Raw genomic sequence first — 16,596 nt, forward strand, 5'->3', positions numbered from 1 at the left:
TAATTTGTTTAGCCGATAGAAAGTAAACCTAACGATGGCAGTCACAAGAAGGTTGCACGTGCTCTTTAAGCCTTTAGTACTTTTTGTTGTACTCCTGCTCCGTCCTAAAATAGCCTGTAAAACAAACCATGTAATCATAAGCAGACACCACAAATTACTAAGAATAGGACCATAACGGCAAATTCAAATACCTGTGTTAACTACGAGTTTATGCAAGTATGGAGTCTTAAACCTCCTTAAGAAGTTGGACCCGATGTGCCTGATGCAAAACATGTGCCACGCTCTTGGTGATGACTATGCACCGTTACTGCGAGCTATTGCTACATCAATAAAGTTATGGCGATCAGAAATAATGCCCACGCCATCTCGAGTAACAATATATCTTTGGAAATTAATAAGGAAAAACTCTCGCGCGTCTGCTCTCACCCTCCACAATGGCAAAAGCAACCAGGATAATGTTTTAGTTCCTGTCTTGTGCCACCGCGACTAAAAGTGTACCTTTATATTTTTCGTAAAGGTATGTGCCATCAACCAACACCAATGACTTGCAGTGTCTAAATTCTGTAATACACAGATAGAACTCCAAAATACCTGATGGAGAACTCTTACACTATTCACCTCCTCACTCTCATGATAAACAGGGAGAATTTTTATTTGAATACAAGACATTGGCATCTTCGCAACCATTACTTTTAACCACATTGGCAAAGTCTGGTAAGAAACTTTTCAATCATCGAAAACTTTTGCGACAGATTTCTGTTTTGCCAACCAAGCCTTACGGTAACTTACAGTGTAGTTGAACCTGGATTGAACTTCTGCAATAATAGACTTCATCTTTATTGATGGATCTACTTCAACCAACAGCTTAATAGCATATGCAATTGTGTCTTAGTCCAACTTGGCATGATCTTGTGAAATCATCCCTATAATGCACGTGTATTTGCCATTGTATCTCCTAATCTCCCGACAACCTTTCTTTCAAATCAACCTAGCTCAAATAAGCCAATCTCTTCCTGTACCACATCCCTTGCATTTTGCATAGAATGTTTGTGGTTCAGACTCGTACACAGTCTAATCAACTCCTCTAGAGATAGTTAGCTTTTGATTGCAGAGATCATCGACTTCCTAGAACCAAATTCCATTCCGACATTAAATTCACAATCTTCTGCCGCAACATTGCCTTCATCTACAAAATGCGAATCACCGTTAGTCAGTCAAGGCTAAATAAAGAAATGGTAGTGGTAACTTTAATTAATAAACATAACATACCAATATTCGCATAGTCAGAAAATTTTAGGACATGCATGGCTGTGTGTTAATGTTGCAAGTGTGAGGAGTGTATGAAGTTAGTTCTACATCAAAGAAAGCAAGGAAGAGTGAGAAGTTTATAAGACGAGAGACCCATTAACTTACAACTTTAAGGTTTTGAGTTGGATATGGTGTCTTCTCATCTTATGTTATCTCACTTGATTCCTCCCCGAAATCTTTTCGGTGGTCGAGAGCTCCCCATGGTGGCCCAACAAGTGATATCAGAGCCGATGGTTAATTAATTTGGTGGTTTTAAAGGGTATTCAAGGTGAAGCATCAAAAGTCTTCCCGGAAAATATGGTCCGGACAGCGTGTCCCGCAGTGTGGTGTGGCAGTGTGATGGACGAATACTCGTAGTGGAAGAGATAGAAAGAGGGGGAGTTGGTGCTTGATGTGGAGGCTCACACTTGAGGGAGAGATTGTTAATGTTACAAGTGTGAGGAGTGTATGAAGTTAGTCCCACATCAAAGAAAGCAAGGAAGAGTGAGAAGTTTATAAGATGAGAGACCCATTAACTTACTATCATAATGTTTTGAGTTGGATGTGGTGTCTTATCATCTTATGTTATCTCACTTGATTCCTCCCTGAAATCTCTCCGGTGGTCGAGAACTCCCCACGGTGGCCCAACAAGTGGTATCAGAGCCGATGGTTAATTAATTTGGTGGTTTTAAGGGGTATTCAAGGTGAAGCATCAAAAGTCTTCCTGGCAAAGGTTGTCCGGGCAGCGTGTCCCGCGGTATGGTGTAGCAGTGTGATGGACGAATACTCGTGGTGGAGGAGCTAGAAAGAGAGGGAGTTGGTGCTTGATGTGGAGGCTCACACTTGAGGGAGAGATTGTGAATGTTGCAAGTGTGAGGGGTGTATGAAGTTAGTCCCACATCAAAGAAAGCAATGAAGAGTGAGAAGTTTATAAGATGAGAGACCTATTAACTTACTACCTTAAGGTTTTGAGTTGGATGTGGTGTATTCTCATCTTATGTTATCTCACTTGATTCCTCCCCGAAATATCTCCGGTGGTCGAGAGCTTGACAAGCGGACAAATAACGGTCAAAAATTACCAAAAGTATTTTTTTCCAAATCAACGTTGCAAGTACAGTCTTGACCGACGAGATTTCCGCTTATCGAATTTAAAATGTGTCACAAGTGAATTAAATAACCGGCAGTAAAATTTTAGGTCGTTTCCCTAGGAGTTGACACAAAATGCAAATTATTGGTTGTGATTTTCCTGGAGATTTTCAAAGTTTGAGAACAAGGAAAATGAATAACTAAATAATTAGTAAGAGTTGTAAAATAATCAATATAAAAAGTCTTGGTTAGGAGGCGAGAATTGGAAATTCTATCCTTATTGTCTTTCTCAAGAGTGATGGTAAAAGCTCATTGATCTCACTTAGTTATCCTCTAACAAGTGAAGGAAAGTCAAGTGAAACAGTTAATCTTAGCTCACAAGTCCTAGTTACTTCGTAGAGAAGAACTAGAGTTGGTGAGTTTGAGGCTGATTAGCAATTTCCAATTACTGATTAATACTCGGGTATAACAATTCAAGTGACTCCAATTATCAACCCCAACCAAGTAAGAAAATCTACTCCATTATATTGGATGACATTTTCTCAAACACTTGGTGGGCAAAATTAAAAGACATGATAAATATGACAAAATAATTTGATCCAAATCAGTCTCAGCTCCATCCCGGTCTCTAGTATGTATTTTCGGTCTTGAAACTGGGTCCAAATCAGCCCAGAAAATGGCCCCCAGCGAGTTCTGTTAATTGCAGCACGTGACACTCGTCATGCATACGCGTCAGCCATGCGTACGCGTCGGTGGGCTTTGCACAAGGTCATGCGTATGCATCAGTCACGCGTACGCGTCAGTGAAAAATGGCTTGATCACGCGTAGGTGTCAGCCATGCATGTGTGTTGCCTCCAGCCTCTCAAATCTTCAAATTCTTGTGTTCCTTCCACTTTAGCATGCTTCCTCTTCATCCTCTATGCCATTCCTACTCTATAATTCCTGTAATCACTTAACGCACATATCACGGCATTGAATGGTAATGACAGAGGATTAAAATTAGCAATTTAAAGGCCTGGGAAGCATGTTTTCAATCATAGCACAAAATTGGGAAGGAAACTTAAAAACATGCCATTTACATGAATAAGTGTGAGAGTAATTGACAAAACCCACTCAATTCAGTCCAAAATATATCATAAAATAGTGGTGTGTCAAATCTCCCCACACTTAAACATTAGCATGTCCTCATGTTAAGTTTATGTGAGCCAAAAGAGTAAAGGAAAAATGGTGAGACTTATGCAATGCAATTTATCTATAAGGATGCAACTACATGCTAAATGCTTCTACCTACTTGGTTAAAAGTAAACAAATTCTCCAAGAACAAACATAAACTAGATTCCACTAATTTAAATCTCAAAAATGAAGTACAAGTAGACTTGCAAGAAGAAAGCTCATGAAAGCCGGGAACAAAAAATCGAGCATTGAACCCTCAGTGGGAGTGTATGCACTCTAATGACTATAGTATTTGAGGGTCGACTCTCTCGGTTCTCTACTAATCTTGCTTTCTAAGGCTTGCTCTTCTTCTACTAATCAACAAAAGTTTAATGCACAAATACACATATCAAGAGGTCTTTTCAAGGGTTGTAATGGGGTTAGGATCAAGGTAGGAATGTATTTGGTTAAGTGGACTAAAATCCAAATCCATGATTAACCTAAACTTCCCACCTAACCTAAGACATTCCATGTCATTACAATGCAAATTCTAAATACCCGTTGATTATTTTTCCACTAATTCATGCATCTTGATATCTTTTGAGTACAAATCATATGCATTAATTCAATTATTTACCTTGGGACATTTTGTCCCATTTTTATTGCTTTTTTTTTCTTTTCTTTTTCTCTTTTTTTTATGAAAATATGGATTAATGCATATGATTAATGTGCTAGATGCATGAACAAGTGCCCAAACTATTTTCACCTTTTCATATAAGACTATAAAATACCCATTTCCCAAATCAAGTATTCCCCAAACTCAAATTTTCCACACTTAATTCATGTGTACTCTTATTAGTCTAAACTAACCAAGGATTCAAATTAGGAACATTTATGGTTTTTCGCTTAGAGTTAATGATGTGCTAAAATAAAGAATAAATGGGGTAAAATAGGCTCAACATTGGGTAGCAAAGGGTAATGAAAGGGTAAGGCCATATGGGTATGTGAGTTATAGTGAAACAAATGCCTTAATCATATAAGTGCATGCATACATCAAATAGTGAAAATATAGAATCAAGCAAAACAAAGATCACAATTTTAGAGAGAACAACACACACCAAAAAAACATTGGTTGATAGATGCAACCAATCAAATAGGTTCAAAAAAAAACTCACAAGGCTCGTGTGTTCGAACTCTGAAACCATGTTCCAAATTAAATTACTTCAGGCAAGTTCAACAAAATTTTAATTTAAACTAGTGAGATACCCTAAAACAGTTTCTTGGACAATAATTTATCACTTCAACCAAGTAGTACCTAAATGCAAGCAACAAACTACACATGCAAGTTATCCTAACTAACAAAAGAAAATTAAAATATTAGTATTGAGAGAGAGTTGTTACCTTCGGGAGTCAGTTACCGACCTCCCCACACTTAAAGCTTGGCACGGTCCTCCATGCCGTCAGTGATCCGCAGGGTGTGTCTGGGATCGCCACTTCCAATGGCCAAATGATGGGGGGGGGGAGGGAGGGGGGACAAGGGCGCCTCCGTGTCCATAGCTTGATCGCTTGCATCGCCATCAATGGAAGTAGAGTCCGAAGTGTTGGGTTCCTCCGATGGTGGGTGAGTACAACCAATGAACTCCTTCAAGTAGTTATAGTGATGCTTTTTGTGACGCTCAATCTGCTCAATCTACCGGCCTTGCCGGTCTACCTTCTCAAGGATCTCAAGTAGCAACTCGTGGTTGGATGGTGGTGGTGCATGGGGTGTTGATGATGGTGGGGCGGAAGATGATGGAGCCTCCAAAGATGGGTCGTCATTCAGGCTCTTGGGTGGCACTTGTGGCATGATCCACTTTCCATGGGGAACCAGTTCATCTGCTAAGAGGATTTTACTCTTTACATCATCTGCTTCGTGCGAAATGCCAGCTGTAGATGCTAGTTCCGTGACCAAGGCTGGGAAGGAAATGTTACAAACCGTGTGAACGCGGCCCATGGCCCGGCGGAGGAGTCTAGTGATGTTAAGCGGCCTCTCAGTCAAAATGCACCATACAAGCATGGCCATGTCCCCGATGATAGAGGACTCATGAGTGCTCGGCCAAACATAGTGGGACATAATCTGTTGCCATACACGAGCCTCATCTGTCAAATTATTAGCTGAAAGCCCCTTTGGGTTAACCTTGCTTTGCCCATAAACCCAAGTGCTTCCGGGCTTAGCAATTGCCTTAAGGACGGGGTCCTAATCAAAAGTATAACCTTTGCGGGTAATTTCTGCTTCGTGGAAGGCATCCAACCCTTCCAGATTTGGTGGGATGCCAAGCAGTTGGTGAAGGGCAGCTTCTGAAATTGGGACTTGCTTCCGACGCATATAGATTGAGTCAAGGCTCAGAGAGTGGTAATTAGCATAAAATTCATCGACCTAAGACAAGTTAATTTCAATTGAATCTCGGTTCAAGAAACCCCAACGTCTCCTCTTCATTCGATCCTCCACATATTGTCTTAAATGGTCTGGTACAAAGAGGAGGCGTTCACGGTGGAGATTCCGCTCTATAATATTGGAATGCATCCTTTCACAATAACAGTTGGCGAATCGCGCTGTATCCTTAGCGGAAATTTTCTTGTCTGACTCATCAATGCGGATATCCACTTTTGATTTCTTAGAAGGCTGCCGATTGGTGGGTGACTTTGGTGCTTGCCTTTTAGAAACTATTTTCTTAGAAGATTTTTTGTTACCTTTCGCGGTTGTCATACTGAAAATGAGGGAAGAGGAGAATTGTAAAGAAACAAGTAAGGATAGTGAAGAATGCATTAATAAGATAAGTGTAGTGAAAAAGTAGTAAAGAATGCAAGAATAAAAGCAAAATTAAAGTAAGGGTTCATTGAAACTTTTTCACAAACACGTGGTGTCCATTGTATTATTCAACAAGCAAATTGACAAAACAAACATATAACACTATGAAAAGAAAAAATATCCAATAGAGCAAGTAGGACCAATCAATCCAATGAATTTATAAAAGTAATGGAAAATAGTGATCCAACACCAGTTGCAAACATACAATAAATTGAAAAGAAAAGAACTAAGACTAAGCAAGAAATAAGAACATAAAGTAAAACAAAAAGAAAACAAAGTGATGAGATGTAACTAAATTAAAGGAAAATAGAGAAGATAATGAGGGAGGAGTGAAACCTTGAATGCAAGAAGAATTAGTGGTAAGTGGAAGTAAGAGAGAAAGAATAAGGGGGAAGAAAGAAGAAGGGTAATAGAGAGAAGAGGAGGGATAATAGAGAGAAGAGAAAGAGGGCGCCGGAGAACGGTGGTCGCCGGTGGAGGTTCGCTGGAAAAGGGGGGAAGAATAGTGACAAGGGAAGAAGAAAGAACAAAGAAGGAAGGGGGGAGAAAAGGAAGGAAACAAAAGAATGGAAGGGGGAACGGTGCAGAACTAGGTCTGCGTGTTTGGAGTTTAAAAACGAATAGTGACGCGTAAGCGTGGGCCATGCGTACGCGTGGATTGTGAAAAATGAAGGTGATGCACATGTGTCATTCACACGTACGCGTGAGGGTGAGTTGCGCGGTACCCGCATGGTCTCGGCACAACATTCTGTTCGAGCCATGCAGGCGCACAGTGTTAGCATCGCGAAAGCACAAATTTTGGGAACGGGATGATGCGTACGCGTCGGCCACGCGTACGCGTGGGCAGCGCCGTGCGCCTAGCACCCTTCCAATATGAGCCTGGTACAACATTCTGTCTAGGCCGTGCTGTGGCATGGTCCCAGCACGAATTCAGCACAAAAGGAAAAATGGGCGTCGACGCGTACGCGTGGGCCACGCGTACGCGTGACTAGTCCCCGTGCCCTTTGCCCCTTTCCTGCACGGCCCCAGCACAATATTCTGTTTGGCCGTGCGGGCGCGTCGTTCTAGCACCGTTTTTGCATGGTGCATATTCGGGGTCTCACGCGTGCGCTTCAGCCATGCGCACGCGTGACAGGGCACTTTTTTATGAAATTATAAAAATAATTCAAAATAAAGGTAAACATGCAGATTTGAAAATTAATACAGACACCCAACGAAACAAAGATAAGAAAATAAATAAAATAGAACTAATAAAAAGGAATATCATACCATGGTGGGTTGCCTCCCACCTAGCACTTTTCTTTAACGTCCTTAATTTGGACGGTCTATAAACCTAGTCCTCTTTCTTGGCTGGGTCCTTCAAGAGGAAGATCTCCAGCTCCTTGTTGTTCTTCACTTTTTCACCATGATAAAGCTTTAAACGGTGGCCATTGACTTTGAAGAAGGTAGGGCTTGAAGGGTGACTTAGGTGGACAACTCCATACGGTTCAACCTTCTCCACCACGTAGGGTCCATCCCACCTTGACCTCAGTTTGTCCGGCATTAGTCTCAACCTTGAGTTATAGAGAAGGACTTGATCCCCAGCTCTAAACTCCCTTCTCTTGATGTTCTGATCATGTACCGCCTTCACCTTTTCTTTGTAGAGCCTTGAGTTCTCATAAGCCTCTAGCCGAATGCACTCCAATTCTTCCAGCTGTAATTTTCTTTCAATTCCGGCTCCTCCCAATCCTGAGTTGCATTACTTCACATTCCAGTAAGCATTGTGTTCCACCTCTATCGGAAGGTGACAAGCCTTTCCGTAGACTAGACGGAACGGACTCATTCCGATTGGTGTCTTGTAAGCTGTCCGGTAAGCCCATAGCGCATCTCCAAGTCTAGTACTCCAATCCCTCCGATGAGGTTTCACAATCTTCTCTAGTATGCGCTTGATCTCTCTATTAGACACCTCGGCCTATCCATTTGTTTGGGGATGGTATGCCATCGCCACCTTGTGAATGATGCCATGTTTCTTCATCAAACCTGTTATTCTTTTGTTACAAAAGTGAGAGCCTTGATCACTCACGATTGCTCGTAGTGATCCAAAGCGGCAAATAATATTATTCCTAACAAAAGAAACAACCACATTAGCATCATCAGTATGGGTAGGAATTACTTCCACCCACTTATAAATATAATCAACAGCTAATAGAATATATAAAAAACCATTCGGGTTTGAAAATGGACCTATGAAGTCAATACCCCAAACATAAAAAATTTCACAAAAAAACATGAGTTGTTGGGGCATCTCATCCCTCTTAGATATATTTTCAAACCTTTGGCATTGGTGGCAAGAGTCACAGAAAATATTAGCATCCTTAAAAAGTGTGGGCCACCAAAATCCGTAGTCTAAAATTTTTCTTGCAGTTCTTTGAGGACCAAAGTGTCCACCACTCTCAGAAGAGTGGCATGCCTCTAAAATAGACTGAACTTCGGATTGTGAAACACACCGTCTAATTATTTGGTCAGCACCACATCTCAACAAATATGGGTCATCCCATATGTAGTCCTTGGACTCGCTCTTGAGCTTGTCCTTTTGATGTTTAGAAAAATTTGGAGAAAATGTGCGACTAACCAAATAATTAGCTATGGGTGCATACCAAGGAACCACCTCAGATATTGATTGCAAGCTATCAAGTGGAAATGCATCATTGATAGGAGTGGAGTCACTTTTAATATGTTCTAGGCGACTCAAGTGGTCCGTCATTAAATTTTGGGAACCACTCTTATCTTTGATTTCTAAATCAAACTCTTACAACAGCAATATCTAATGGATTAACCTCGGTTTCTTAGCTAGCAAGTATTTCAAAGCCGCATGGTCTGAATATACTACCACTTTTGTTCCAAGTAAATAAGCCCGTAATTTATCCAAGGCAAAAACAATTGCTAAAAGTTCTTTTTCAGTGGCAGTATAGTTAGACAGGGCATCATCTAAAGTTTTAGAAGCATAAGCTATAATATAGGGATCCTTACCTTCGCGCTGAGCTAGCACTGCTCCTACCGCATAGCTAGATGTGTCGCACATAATCTCAAATGGCCTACTCTAGTCAGGCCCTCTCATAATCGGAGCTTGGGTTAAGGCAATCTTCAGCTTGTCAAATGCTTCCATGCAGTCTTCACTCAAGTCAAACTCTACGTCTTTTTGCAACAGACGGGAAAGGGGTAGTGCTACCTTACTGAAGTCCTTGATAAAACACCGGTAGAAACCTGCATGACCAAGAAAAGAACGAACTTCCCTCACAGAAGAGGGGTAAGGTAAACCAGAAATAACATCAACCTTTGTAGGATCAACAGATATTCCAGTATTAGAAATAACATGACCTAGAATAATACATTGCTTTACCATAAAATGACATTTTTTAAAATTAAGTACAAGGTTTGAACTAGCACATCTTTCTAATACTCTAGCAAGAGTATCCAAGCAAAGGTCAAAAGAATAACCATAAACACTAAAATCATCCATAAAGACTTCCATGCAATGCTCAAGAAGATCCGAGAAGATACTCATCATGAACCTTTGAAACGTAGCTGGTGCATTACATAAACCAAAAGGCATTCTTTTATACGCATACGTTCCAAAGGGGCATGTGAAAGTTGTTTTCTCCTGATCTTCTTGAGCAATATGGATCTGAAAATAACTAGTATAACTATCTAAAAAGCAATAGTGTGATTTACCTGACAGGCGATCAAGCATTTGATCGATGAAAGGTAGTGAATAGTGATCCTTGCGAGTGGCCAAGTTCAAGCGCTTGTAGTTGATGCACACTCTCTAGGAATTCTGCACCCTTGTAGCCATGAGTTCCCTATTCTCATTCTTCACTATTGTGATGCCGGACTTCTTTCGAACCACTTGTACTGGGCTAACCCATTCACTATCCGAGATCGGATAGATAATATCAGTTTCAAGTAGTCGGGTCACTTCTTTCTTCACAACTTCTAGAATTGTGGGGTTCAACCGCCTTTGAGGTTGGCGGATAGGCTTGGATCCCTCCTCTAGGAAAATGCGGTGCTCACAAACTTAAGGGCTTATACCTACTATGTCCGCCAAACTCCACCCAATAGTTTTCTTGTTTCTTCTCAGTACATTAAGTGGTCACTCCTATTGTTGGGAAGTAAGCCCCTTTGTAATGATGACTGAGAGCTTTTAAATGTCTTCAAGATAAGCATACTTGAGGTGAGGTGGGAGGGGCTTCAACTCCATATTTAGCTCATGGCTTGGCACTTGATTATCCGGTAGCACCGAAGGTGGTAAGATGTCTTCATCACATTCAGGGGGTTTCCCCACACTTGCACCTTGAACCATGTTCTTCTCATCAACTGTCTCCCGGTGGACTTTGGCCACAATTTCATCAATCATATCACACTGGAAAATAGAGTGGTCCTCCGGTGGATGCTTCATAGCTTCATCAAGGTTGAAGCTCACTGCTCTTCCATCAATCTCAAAGGAGTAGATACCCAAGAAGGCATCCAATTTAAACCGAGAGGTCTTCAAGAACGGCCTCCCAAGCAAGATAGATGATGGTCTTCCGGAGTCATTAGGGGGCATCTCCAGAATGTAGAAGTCAATGAAAAAAGTCAACCCCGTAATGCTCACTAAGACGTCCTCCGCTATGCCAACCACTCAGATTATGCTTTTATCTGCCAACACAAAACGGGCTACCAACCTTTTTAACAGTGGAAGCTTCAAAGCATCATAAGCAGATAATGGCATAATGCTTACACAGGAACCTAAGTTACACATGCAATCAACAAACTGTACACCACCTATAGTGCAAGTAACCATACAAGGACTGGGATCACCACATTTTTCCGGTATAGCACCCATCAGAGTAGAAATCGAGCTACCCAAAGGAATAGTTTCTAAATCATGAATCTTTTCCTTATTCATGCATAAATCTTTTAGAAACTTAGTATACTTAGGTACTTGGCGAATAGCATCAAAAGGGGAATAGTTACCTCAACCTTTTTGAATATATCTACCATCTTGGAATCTAGCCCCACTTGCTTTTTAGTCCTTCTAGCTAGGTGTGAAAAAGGAATGGGAATGGCCTCTTTCAAAACATTGTCTTCCTTAGAAACTCCATCCCTTGGTCGAGCAACTTCTTCTGCAACCGGCTCTTGTACCTCATCCTCTTCTTCAACATCTTCTACCTTCACAGCATCTTCATCATGAATGGCTTCTTTTGAGCTTGGCTCCTCGGGACTCCTCTCTTGAAATGTAGTGCCGGACCTCAATGTGATGGCATTGATTCCACCCTTGAGATTGGATAAAGGTTGAGAGGAAAGTGCACTAGAGCTTGGAGGTTGAGTATTGGAGGTAGGGGTGGGTCCATATGGGATAGAAGAGTTTGGATGGTAGAGGTGAGACCGGTGATGCTAGAGGCAACTGTGTCTTCAAGTTCTTTCTGTCCTTAAATCAGAGAGCGAACCGTCTCATCCTGGTTGGAGGAAGAAGGAGGGTAGGTAATTTTGGGGGCTTGTGGTTGGGTGAGTTGAGGTGATTGAGCTTGCCTTTGGTGAGGTGGTCGGTAACTTTGTCCTTGGTTTTGTTGTTGGTAGGGAGGGTTTTGTTGATATTGGTTTTGTTGGTAGTTATTATTCCACCTTTGGTTTTCACCATTGTCTCTTCCTCCTTGGTTGTAGTTGTCTCTCTATCCTTGGTTGGGATTGTCTCTCCATCCTTGGTTGGAATTGTCTTGCCAACCTTGATTGTAGTTACCACCTTGATTATAGTTACTGCCTTGTTTGATAGAACCCTTGATTCGGACGGTTGTAATAAGCATTGGTAGCAGCCAAGGTGTTGTCCTCTTGGAGTTGTGGACATTCATCAGTATAGTGAGAATAGCAAGCGCAAATCCCACATACTCTTTGAGGGACTAACTGTTGACATTGTTGTTGTGGAGGAGGTGGAGGTTGTTGTTGATTGAGTTGGATTTGCTTGAGGATATTGGTCATCTCTCCCAAAGTCTTGATGAGAGCAAACTCAGTACTAAAGGAGACTTCCACAATAGCCTTGGGATGATTATTCTTGTGCCTCGCATGTTGGGTAGACTCAGCTAAATCAGTGATAAGTTGCCATGCTTCTGCCGCCGTCTTGTACTTTGTCATAGAACCATTACTCGAATCATCCAAAAGGACCTTATCTTGAGACTTCATGCCTTGGCAAAAGTAACTAATAAGCACCGACTCGTCAATCCTGTGATGGGGGCACGAATCCAGGAGCTTCCTAAACCGTTCCCAATACTCATAAAGAGTCTCTGATTCACCTTGAATAACACAAGAGATTTCCTTCCTCAATCTATCCGTGACCTCCGGGGGGAAGAACTTGTCCAAAAATTCCCTTCTAAGCAAATCCCAGTTAGTGACAACAGCTTCGGGTTGAGTATAGAACCACTCATTTGCCCTTTCCTCAAGAGAAAACGGAAAGGTGATGAGCGGATAATTTATACACTTTTTAGCATTGTTTTTAGGTAATTTTTAGTATGATTTAGTTAGTTTTTAGTATATAATTATTAGTTTTTGAATAAAAATTATATTTCTGGACTTTACTATGAATTTGTGTATTTTTCTGTGATTTTAAGTATTTTCTGGCTGAAATTGAGGGACCTGAGCAAAAATCTTATTCAGAGGCTGAAAAAGGACTACAGATGCTGTTGGATTCTGACCTCTCTGAACTCGAAGTAGATTTTCTGGAGTTACAGAAGCCCAATCGGTGCGCTCTTAATTGCGTTAGAAAGTAGACATCCTGGGCTTTCTAGAAATATATAATAGTCCATACTTTGCCCAAGATTTGATGGCCCAAACTGGCGTTCAAAGTCAGCCTATAATTTCTGGCGTAAAACGCCCAAACTGGCACTAAAATTGGAGTTAAACGCCCAAACTGGCACCAAAGCTGGCGTTTAACTCCAGGAACAGCCTAAGCACATGAAAGCTTCAATGCTCAGCCCAAGCACACACCAAGTGGGTCCCGGAAGTGGATTTCTGCATCATTTACTTATTTCTGTAAACCCTAGGCCATTAGTTCATTATAAATAGGACCTTTTGCTATTGTATTTTCATCTTGAAAACACACTTTTTATCATCTCTGGACGTTTAGTCCTTAAACCTTTGGTATGGAGGCTGGCCATTCGGCCATGCCTAAGCCTCTTTTACTTATGTATTTTCAACGGTGGAGTTTCTACACCCCATAGATTAAGGTGTGGAGCTCTGCTGTTCTTCATGAATTAATGCAATTATTACTGTTTTTCTATTCAATTCATGCCTACTTCTTCTCTAAGATATTCACTCACACTTCAACCTTATGAATGTGATGATCTGTGACACTCATCATCATTCTCACTTATGAACGCGTGCCTGACAAACACTTCCGTTCTATCTGCAATAGCTTGAGTGCGTATCTCTTGGGTTTCTAATCTAAGATCAGAACCTTCGTGGTAAAGGCTAGAATTATTGGCAGCCATTCTTGAGATCCGGAAAGTCTAAACCTTGTCTGTGGTATTCCGAGTAGGATCTGAGAAGGGATGACTGTGACGAGCTTCAAACCTGCGAATGTAGGGCACAAGTGACAGTGTGCAAAAAGACAATAGTCTTATTCCGACGATAGCGGGAACCGACAGATGATTAGCCCTGCAGTGACAGCGCAGATGGAATTGTTTTCATCCGAGAGGATCATACAGCTTGCCATGGAAGGAGGTAACGCATGGTTGGAAGAAGGCAGTAGGAAAGCAGAGGTTCAGAAGCAACAAAGCATCTCCATATGCTTATCTGAAATCCCACTAATGAATTACATAAGTATCTCTATCTTATTTTCTGTTTTAATTATAGTTTAATTCTCAAAACCTCAAAACCATTTAAATTTGCCTGACTGAGATTTACAAGGATGACCATAGCTTGCTTCAAGTCGACAATCTCCGTGGGATCTACCCTTACTCACGTAAGGTATTACTTGGACGACCTAGTGCACTTGCTGGTTAGTTGTGCGAAATTGCAAAAGTGTGATTGTGATTTCGTGTACCAAAAGGCATACAACCAAATAGCAACTTCATCTGCACCATACCGCCTAGCAGTTGAACAAGCAGTTTAAAAGTCTCTAAGGTGCTTGATGGGATCTTGAGCGGGTTGACCGTGGAACTTAGGCAATAGATTAATCAATGAGGTCTTGAACTCAAAATCTGCATTCAAGTTCGGATGACGCGCTTGAAATGGTTAAAGAGTAAAGTCCGGAGCTCCCGCCTCCTTGAGAGTAATTCTTCTAGGAGATGCCATAGTATTGGTACCTAAATCAATGGAAGAGGTGTCAATAGATTTAGTAGGAAAGGAACTAGTTTCCTCCTTAAATGACGCTTCAGATTCAACCTCGGGTAAGATTAGTAAATTGGGTGAAACCCCTTCACCACCCTCAGAGGCTAACCGATGCCGAGCTCGCCTAACAAGTGAAACGGTTCTTTCAATTTCAGGATCAAATGGGGCTAAGCTCGGATCCGGTAATGAACGCGTCATTCAATAAAAGAAACATAGAGCTCATGGCAACAAAATATATTAAGTAAAATACTAATAAATACTACTAATAATAATAAAAAAACACACCAATAAAAGATGCAATTATGCAAATATGAAAATATTTACACCAACCAATAACTTAGCACACACACGCAACTCTCCGGCAACGACGCCAAAAATTGACAAGCGGATAAATGTCAGTCAAGAATTACCAAAAGTATTTTTCCAAATCAACGTTGCAAGTACAGTCTTGACCGACGAGATTTCTGCTTATCGAATTTAAAATGTGTCACAAGTGAATTAAATAACCGGGAGTAAAATTCCGGGTCATTTTCCTAGGAGTTGACACAAAATGCAAATTATTGGTTGTGATTTTCCTGGAGATTTTCAAAGTTTGAGAACAAGGAAAATAAATAACTAGAAATTAAAGCAGTGAATAATTAGCAAGAGTTGTAAAATAATCAATATGAAAAGTCTTGGTTATGGGTGAAAATTGGAAATTCTATCCTTATTGTCTTTCTCAAGAGTGCTCTCACTTAGTTATCCTCTAACAAGTGAAGGAAAGTCAAGTGAAACAGTTAACCTTAGCTCACAAGTCCTAGTTACTTCGTAGAGAAGAACTAGAGTTGGTGAGTTTGAGGCTGATTAGCAATTTCCAATTACAGATTAATACTCAGGTATAATAATTCAAGTGGCTCCAATTATCAACCCCAACCAAGTAAGGAAATCTACTCCATTATATTGGGTGAAATTTCCTCAAACACTTGGTGGGCGAAATTAAAAGACATGATAAATATGACAAAATAATTCGATGCAAATTACCACTAACAATAATCAATCATAACAAAACAAGCAATAATAATAGATATGGAAATAACTCAATGCATTACTAAAATCCAAAGGTAACAAGATCCAAACATGAATTTAAAATAATCAAATGGAAAAGAGTAATAAAGGGATTAGAGAAGAAAACTCTAAGGAAAATAACTCCAATTGAAGGTGAACACAGCTTCTCTCCGAATCCAATTGCAAGTAAACTAAGAAAAACCAAAAACTCTAGAGAGAAGTGGGAGTTTCTCTCACTAGAATTTAAAAATAAAAAACTAAGCTAAAGTGAATAGTTTGTTTAGTCTCAGCTTCATCCTAGCCTCTACTCTACATTTTTGGGCTTAAAACTGGGTCCAAATCAGCCCAGAAATCGCCCTCAGCGAGTTTTGTTAATTGTAGCACGTGACACTCGTCACGCGTATGCGTCAGCCACGCGTACGCGTCGGTGGGCTCTGCACAAGGTCACGCGTACACATCTGTCACGCGTACGCGGCAGTGGTTGACGTTCCTGGTGATGCGTACGCGTCAGCCATGTGCGCGCGTCGCCTCCAGCTTCTCAAAACTTCAAATTCTTGTGTTCCTTCCACTTTAGCATGCTTCCTCTTCATCCTCTATGCCATTTCTGCTCTATAATTCATGTAATCACTTAACGCACATATCACAGAATCGTATGATAATAACAGAGGATTAAAATTACCGATTTAAAGGCTTGGGAAGCATGTTTTCAATCATAGCACAAAATTGAGAAGGAAGCTTAAAAATATGCCATTTACATGAATAAGTGTGAGAGTAGTTAACAAAACCCACTCAATTCAGTCCAAAATATATCATAAAATAGTGGTGTGTCAGAGCTCCCCACG

This window comes from Arachis ipaensis, chromosome B07 (assembly GCF_000816755.2).
Source record: "Arachis ipaensis cultivar K30076 chromosome B07, Araip1.1, whole genome shotgun sequence".
NCBI lineage: Eukaryota > Viridiplantae > Streptophyta > Magnoliopsida > Fabales > Fabaceae > Arachis > Arachis ipaensis.